This window comes from Dromiciops gliroides, chromosome 6 (assembly GCF_019393635.1).
Source record: "Dromiciops gliroides isolate mDroGli1 chromosome 6, mDroGli1.pri, whole genome shotgun sequence".
Lineage (NCBI taxonomy): Eukaryota > Metazoa > Chordata > Mammalia > Microbiotheria > Microbiotheriidae > Dromiciops > Dromiciops gliroides.
In genome coordinates, this window is record NC_057866.1 from 172,130,926 (window position 1) to 172,137,851 (window position 6,926).

Genomic DNA, 6,926 nt, shown 5'->3' on the forward strand with positions numbered 1-6,926 from the left:
TTTTGTTTTTTGGTGGGGCAATGAGGTTAACTGACTTGCCCAGGGTCACACAGCTAATTAGTGTCAAATGTCTGAGGACAGATTTGAACTCAGATCCTCCTTAATCCAGGGTTGGTTTTTTATCCACTGAAATCCATAGTTTTTTTCCTACCATAACATGCAATTTACTGCATTTTCCTAATCTTCTAGCTTTGTTCTATAGGTAGCTATCATTTAAGTACAAGATGACATCCAAAAGACTCACAGAGGTAGTTATCAAGGTCATGATAATTGTCCAGGTTAGATATGGGAAAGGAATAAATGTTAACCAATAAAGAATACCACTATACTGATATTCTATGTGGATAATGGAGACAAGTTTGAGGTCAATTTCTTATTTTAATAATTAGATGTGCTTTGCCTAAGGAAATTATGACTTTTATCTCCTCTGTGGAAAAGCAAGTGCCACTGAATGAAGTTGGTTTTGCCTTTGTCTTAAAATGCCCTGCCTATGCCCCAAAGGGATCAAACAATGAAAAGGACCTATATATAGAAAAATAGTTCTAAAAACTCTTTTAAATAGAAACAAAGAACCAGAAATCAAGGGAGTGTCCATCTACTGGGGAATGGCTAAACAAATAATGGTATTTGAATGTAATTATACCATAAGAATTTATAAAATGGAAGGTTTCAGAGAAACCTGGAAGACTTGTATGAACTGATACAATATGAAGTGATCAGAACCAGGTGAACAATTTAGCCAGTATTGACAATGTTTTAAAGAAAATAAAAGACAATTTTGAATGATTTAAGAACTCTGATCAATAAAATCATCAACCACCATTCCAGAGACAGATGATGAAGCATGTTACCCACTCCTTGAAAGAGGGGTGATAAACACAAAGTGAACAATGGAACACTTTTTGGACATGGCAAATCTGTGAATTTGTTTTGCTTGAGTTTAATTGTTACAAATATTGTGTATTTCTTTTTTATAATTTGGTGAGGAATAGGAGGTGGGAAGGTAGCTAGTGATAGTGTTCCCCCAAAAAGAAAAAAAAAGAGTCATTGAAGAATTTTTAAAAATGCAAAGAAGAGAACATAAGAAATTCAGGAGATACAGACAGCAAGATGTTTTTTGAAAGTAATGGTTTGTATCCATCTGTCTGTCTTGTCTATTTATCTATATACACACCCATTTGTGTGTTCACACTAAAAGCAAGTTCTAATTGAGAGTGCTGAATATTGAGGATGCAATGCCCCTGACTTTAAGGAGCACATAGCTTAATGTGGGAAATAACATATAAATAACTATGGGCAAGCAGAATGTATACAGGGTAAATGAGATAATTTCAAAGGAAGTTTGTTGTTTCTCAGTCATTTTAATTGTCTGACTCTTCATGATCTTATAAGGGATTTTTGGCAAAGATACTGGACTGCTTTGCTATTTCCTTCTTCAGTTCATTTTACAGATGAGGAAATTTAAGCACAAAGTGTTAAGTCAGTTGCCTGGGGTCATATAGCTAGTAAGTGTTTGAGGCTGAATTTGAATACAGGTCTTCTTGAGTCCAGGTCCAGCACTCTGTCTAATGCACCGCTTAGCTGCTCCTGAGAGGGAAGACACTAAGATTAAAGAGAACTAGGAAATGCTTCTTCTGAAGGTAGGACCATAGGTGAGACTTGAAAGAGACTATGGAAGCTAAGAAGTAGAGAGATAAGGAGAAATCTCCAAGCATGCAGGATAATCAGTGAAAATATCCAGAGATGGTAAATGGAATGTCATTTTTGGGGAACAACAAGAATGCCAATTACTGGATTGAAAATTACATGTAGGGTGGGGGAAATGAGTCTAGAAGGTATAAGAAAACTAGAAAGTTAGGAAAGGGCCAGGTTATGGAGAACTTTAAAACCCAAATACAATCTTATATTTGATCTAGAAGGCAAAAGATAGCCATTTGACTTGATTGAACAAGGGGGTGATGTGATCAGACTTGTGCTTTAGGAAGATTAATTTTTACAGCTAAGTGGAGAATAGACTGGAATGGGGAGAGACCTGGAGGCAGGGAGAGCAAATAGCAAGCTATTGTACTAGGACAGATGAGGGATTGTGCCAAGGTTGAAGTGTCAGAGGAGAGAAGGCTAAAGAGATGTAACAAAGGTGGAAAAAGACAGAACTTGGCAATTGATTGGATATGGAGGTGGGGAGGTAAAAACAGTGAGGAGTAGAGATCGAGTTTGTGGACATGGGTGACTAGAAGGATTGTGATATCTTTGACAGTAATAAGAAAGTTAGGAAAAGGAGAGGGTGTAAGCGAAAAGAAAATTAATTTGGGATTTTAAGATGACTTTGCCATATATTGTTAGAGATGTCTAAAATGTTGGGAACAACTTTGGAAGGAAGAAGTATTTGAAATTGCTTTATATCAGAGCAAAATTTCTGACATGCTTGTAGGAGGAGAATTGCTGATTTCTTTCTAGACTCAAAAGAAAAGACTATGCTTTCAACTGTTTGTTTGGGTATTAAAATGAGTCAACAGCATTACAGCATATAACTGGTTAGCCTTTAGTCAGACATCTGCCATTAACTGTGGTTTGGAAAGTAACCTCTCCCACAGATGGAAGAAACCCAAGAGATGGAAGGGGCTGGAAGAAAGAAATACCCCAAGAAATATTACAAAGTTGGGGGAAAAGGACAGTAAAAGTGACTGAGAGTCCTACCAATCTGCTTACCATCTCAGAAGAATCACTATTCCACAACTTTTTTGCCAGACTCATAGAAAACTAGACCAGTATAGCAGGAGAATTAATCAAATTATGTCTGATTTTTACAGGTAGGCAAAGATATATCAGGACTGCTAGTTGTGGAACAACAACAGCTATTGTCAATTGCCCTAAAGAAACATGGCATCTTTAAACTTTCTTGGCATAAACCACAGTAATTTTCAACATCAATCTACAAAGTTCATGTCATTTTCCCAGCTGGTTAACAGATTCACAAAGAACTGGATTCTTGCAAAGAATAACTGTACAATGAAGAAACTAGAAATGGTTTTGGTAATGGAAAATTTGCACACTAGTAGCATTCATCACATTTTAAATTCGGGTAAAATTTTAGTGATGAGTGGCTAATTGGACCTGGCTTCTCCTCCTGAGATTTTATTTCTCTATCTTTCTCTCTTCCTGTTCCTACCCTGTCAATCACATACTTGAAGTCCCTTGTTATTCTTTCTCTGTATCCTGTCCTTTCCCATTTTTACTCTTGGGTGTTGGAGATTTTTATATAAATTGTCCTGTGAATAGAAATTTTCATCTGTTTAGGGAAAAAATGAAAGTATATGGATGAATAAAACATCTGTGTTTTCAAAAATATTCTTTATGGTTTTTTTCAGTTAAACAACTGAACCACTTAAGGGAACACATTGTACATTCCAGAAGAAATAGTTTTGTAGAAACGATTTCTCTTTTGCATCTTCCTTTTCAAAAAAAGAAAAAACACATTTAAAATGCACTTTGCAGAAATGCAGTGGGAATGAGACTCTAGGTCATGGTTTAGAAACATCATGAAGTATTCCACCCACAGATACAACCATTCTTTGAATTAAAAGCTCCCATCTCTAATGCTGTAAATGCAGTATCTTTTAAATGGAGACATTTACTTTAAACCCAGGAAGGGAGTGTGGGTGGGACAAAACTGAGTCATTCCCCTGACAAAAACCAAGGCAAATCACCTCCCACTTGAGAATTTTCAAGGAGAAAATGCACTTGATCTTGTATTCTCAGAATCAGCTGTAAGAGTAGGTGTAACTGGAGAATGCAATGACCTTTATGGATCCAAGCTGAGTCACTGGAACAAAGAGAGCCCCTCAAACTCCACCACACACCAGACACAACAAACTTCCAACAATTGTGGAGTGGCATGGATTGAAAGTATTTGAATCAGTCAACTTTATGTATCGATTTTTCTTCCTTTTTGATGAAGGAAGAAAAAAAAATGACCTTTAGCTAGACTGATTCCCATGCATAGGCATTTAAAGTAGTTAGCATAAGTCATATCTGTGCCCTGTTGAATCCTTATATGAATATAAGCTTTCAAAAAATGTCAGTTCATTAAATATGATTTTAAAAAATCAGGAATTTTGTTATAGGCTTGGACTTCAAACTTGATTAATTTTATTCCAAATTTGTTGAAATGGAATTCAGTTGTTTCAGGTCCTTGAGGCTTTTATTATATTGACTGGACCATTTTAATTGTTTACAGAAAGCAAGTGTTTAGGATAGACCCTATATGTAAATAATGACAAGTTGAGTTGCTTGGGGAGGAGAGTGTAAAAGATAGTGGCAGCTAGGTGTTGTAGGGGGATGGAGTGTTGGTCTTCTAGTCAGGAAGATCTGAATTCAAATCCAACCTCAAACACTAGCTTGGAAACCCGGACCATGTCACTTAACTTGTCTCAGTCTCATTTCTTTTTAATGCATAAAATAGGGATAATGATAGTACCTACTTCACAGATCTATTGTGAAGATAAAATGAAAATGTATGTTAAAGACTTTGCAAAGCTTAAAGAGCTATATCAATTAACATTATTATTATTTTTAATCACTAAGTATCTAGTAAGTACCAACTATTTTCAAGACACTATTCTCCAAAGAAAATTTTATTTTTGTCTAGCAAAGCAATATTGCCTGGGGTAAGAGTGAGGGAATAAAATACTTCTATAATTATACTGATTTCTTTTTTTTTTGAAAGGTAAATTTATTTGAGCATTTGGAATAAATCAGATGGATGGTGATTCAATACTAGCATTCTTTTTATCTTATTTTAATTTTTTATATTTAGAATTTTATTTCCCCAAATTACATGTAAAATAGAAATTTTGACATCTTTTTTTAAAAATTTCATGATCCAAATTCTCTTTCTCCCTCCTTCCCCCCAAGAAGTCAAGCAATTCAGTATAAGCTATACATGAGCAGTCATGCAAAACATTTACACAATAGCCAGGTTGTGAGAGAAAACAGACTAAAACAAAACTTCAGATAAAAATTATGCTTCCATCTGTATTCAGATACCATCAGTTCTCTCTCAGTAGATGGATTTCATTTTTCATAAGATCTTCAAAGTTGTCTTTGATCACTGAATTGCTGAAAATAACCAAGTAGTTCACAGCAGATCATCTCACAATATTATTGTTATTTGATATACAGTACATTTCACTTTGCATCAGTTCATGTAGGTCCTTCCAGGTCTTTTGGATAGTATCCTGCTCATCTCTTTTTTCTATAGTAAAATATCATTTATATAGTATTTTAAGGAGAGATATTGTTACAACAAACCCATGAGGTTGATTATTACAACAACAGTAATAGATAATATTTTCATAGTGCCTTATACCTGACAAAGAATATTCTTCACAATAGCCCAGCAAAGTAAGTACCATATGTTTTTTCATCATCAATCAATCATCATCATCCTCCAAATATCATCAATCCATGCAAATATCCACCATCATCATCATCATCTTACATTACTCTTGCCCCTGCTTCAAAATTTTTTTCAAAGTTTCTATTAACTTCTTCCTTCATCCTATTCCCACGCCATGATATTTATTCTATTTTCTATATTCTGATACCATATCCTTCCTCAAAACATTTTGCTTCTGTCTGCCCCCTCCCCCACTCTTCCCTCCCTTCTTTCCCCCCTCTTCCATCCTTATTCCCCCTTCCCCTCCTACTTTCCTGCAGGGTTAGATAGATTACTCCACCCAATTGAGTATGTATGTTTTCCCCTCCTTGAGCCAACTCTGATGAGTGTAAGGCTCATTCACTGCCTCACTGCCTCACTCCTCCCCCTTCTCTCTTCCCATTCCATAAGCCCTTTCCTGTTTCTTTCATGTGAGATTTCACCCCTTTCTAACTCTCCCCTTCATTCTACCCCAGTCCAATCCTCTCCCCGCTAAATATGTCTTCATGGGGCAACTAGGTGACACAGTAGACAAAGCACCTGCTCTAGACCCAGGAGAATCCGAGCCCAAATCTGGCCTCAGACACAAGACACTGACCAACTCAGTGACCCCAGGCATGCTATCCAACCCTGCCCAACCCACAGAAAAAATGATACACACAAAAAAATGTTTTACAGATATCATCCCTTCATAATCAACTCCCACTTGTGCCCTTCGTCTAAATTTATTCCTATCAACTTCTCTAATACTGGGAAAGTTCTTATGATTTATTATTTTCCCATGTATGAATGTAAACAGTTTAACCTTTTAACATCTCTCATGGTTTCTTTTTCCTGTCTAACTTTTTATGCTTCTCTAGGGTCATGCATTTGAAAGAAATTTTCTATTCAGTTCAGGTCTTTTCATCATGAATGCCTGAAAGTCCTCTTTTTCATTAAGTCCTATTTTTTCCCCTGAAATATTATACAAACTTTTGTGGGGTAGGTGATTCTTGGTTGTAATCCCAATCCCTTTGCCCTCCAATCCATTAATGTAGAGCTGTTAGATCTTGTGCTATCCTGTGTCTTCACTCCCACCCTCGTACAACAGACACCTCCTGATGAACTTCTAAGTCATCTTTGGCAAGAAAATGGCCTCAACCTGTATTTTCATGGGTTCTACTGCTCCAGGAATTGTCATATGACATTATTTGGAGTTTTTTGGAGTGATTGTGTCAAGAGCATCTAGCACTTCCTACCTTTCCTATGCCATCTTGGCTCTGCCCCCACTAGCAACACAGCTCTACAAAAATCGATGACCATATCTTATCTCTTCATTTTTGTTTGCTCTCTATTTCTATTAGTATCATGTGTACAAAGGATGCATCTCTACATTTGCAAAGTTATAGTTAATTTGTGAACATCTTAGGTGTGGGAAGAATGAGTTGAATGCACTAAAATGCTTTGTTATCAGAAAGGTCATTCATCAATATGCCTACCTCCGACAACT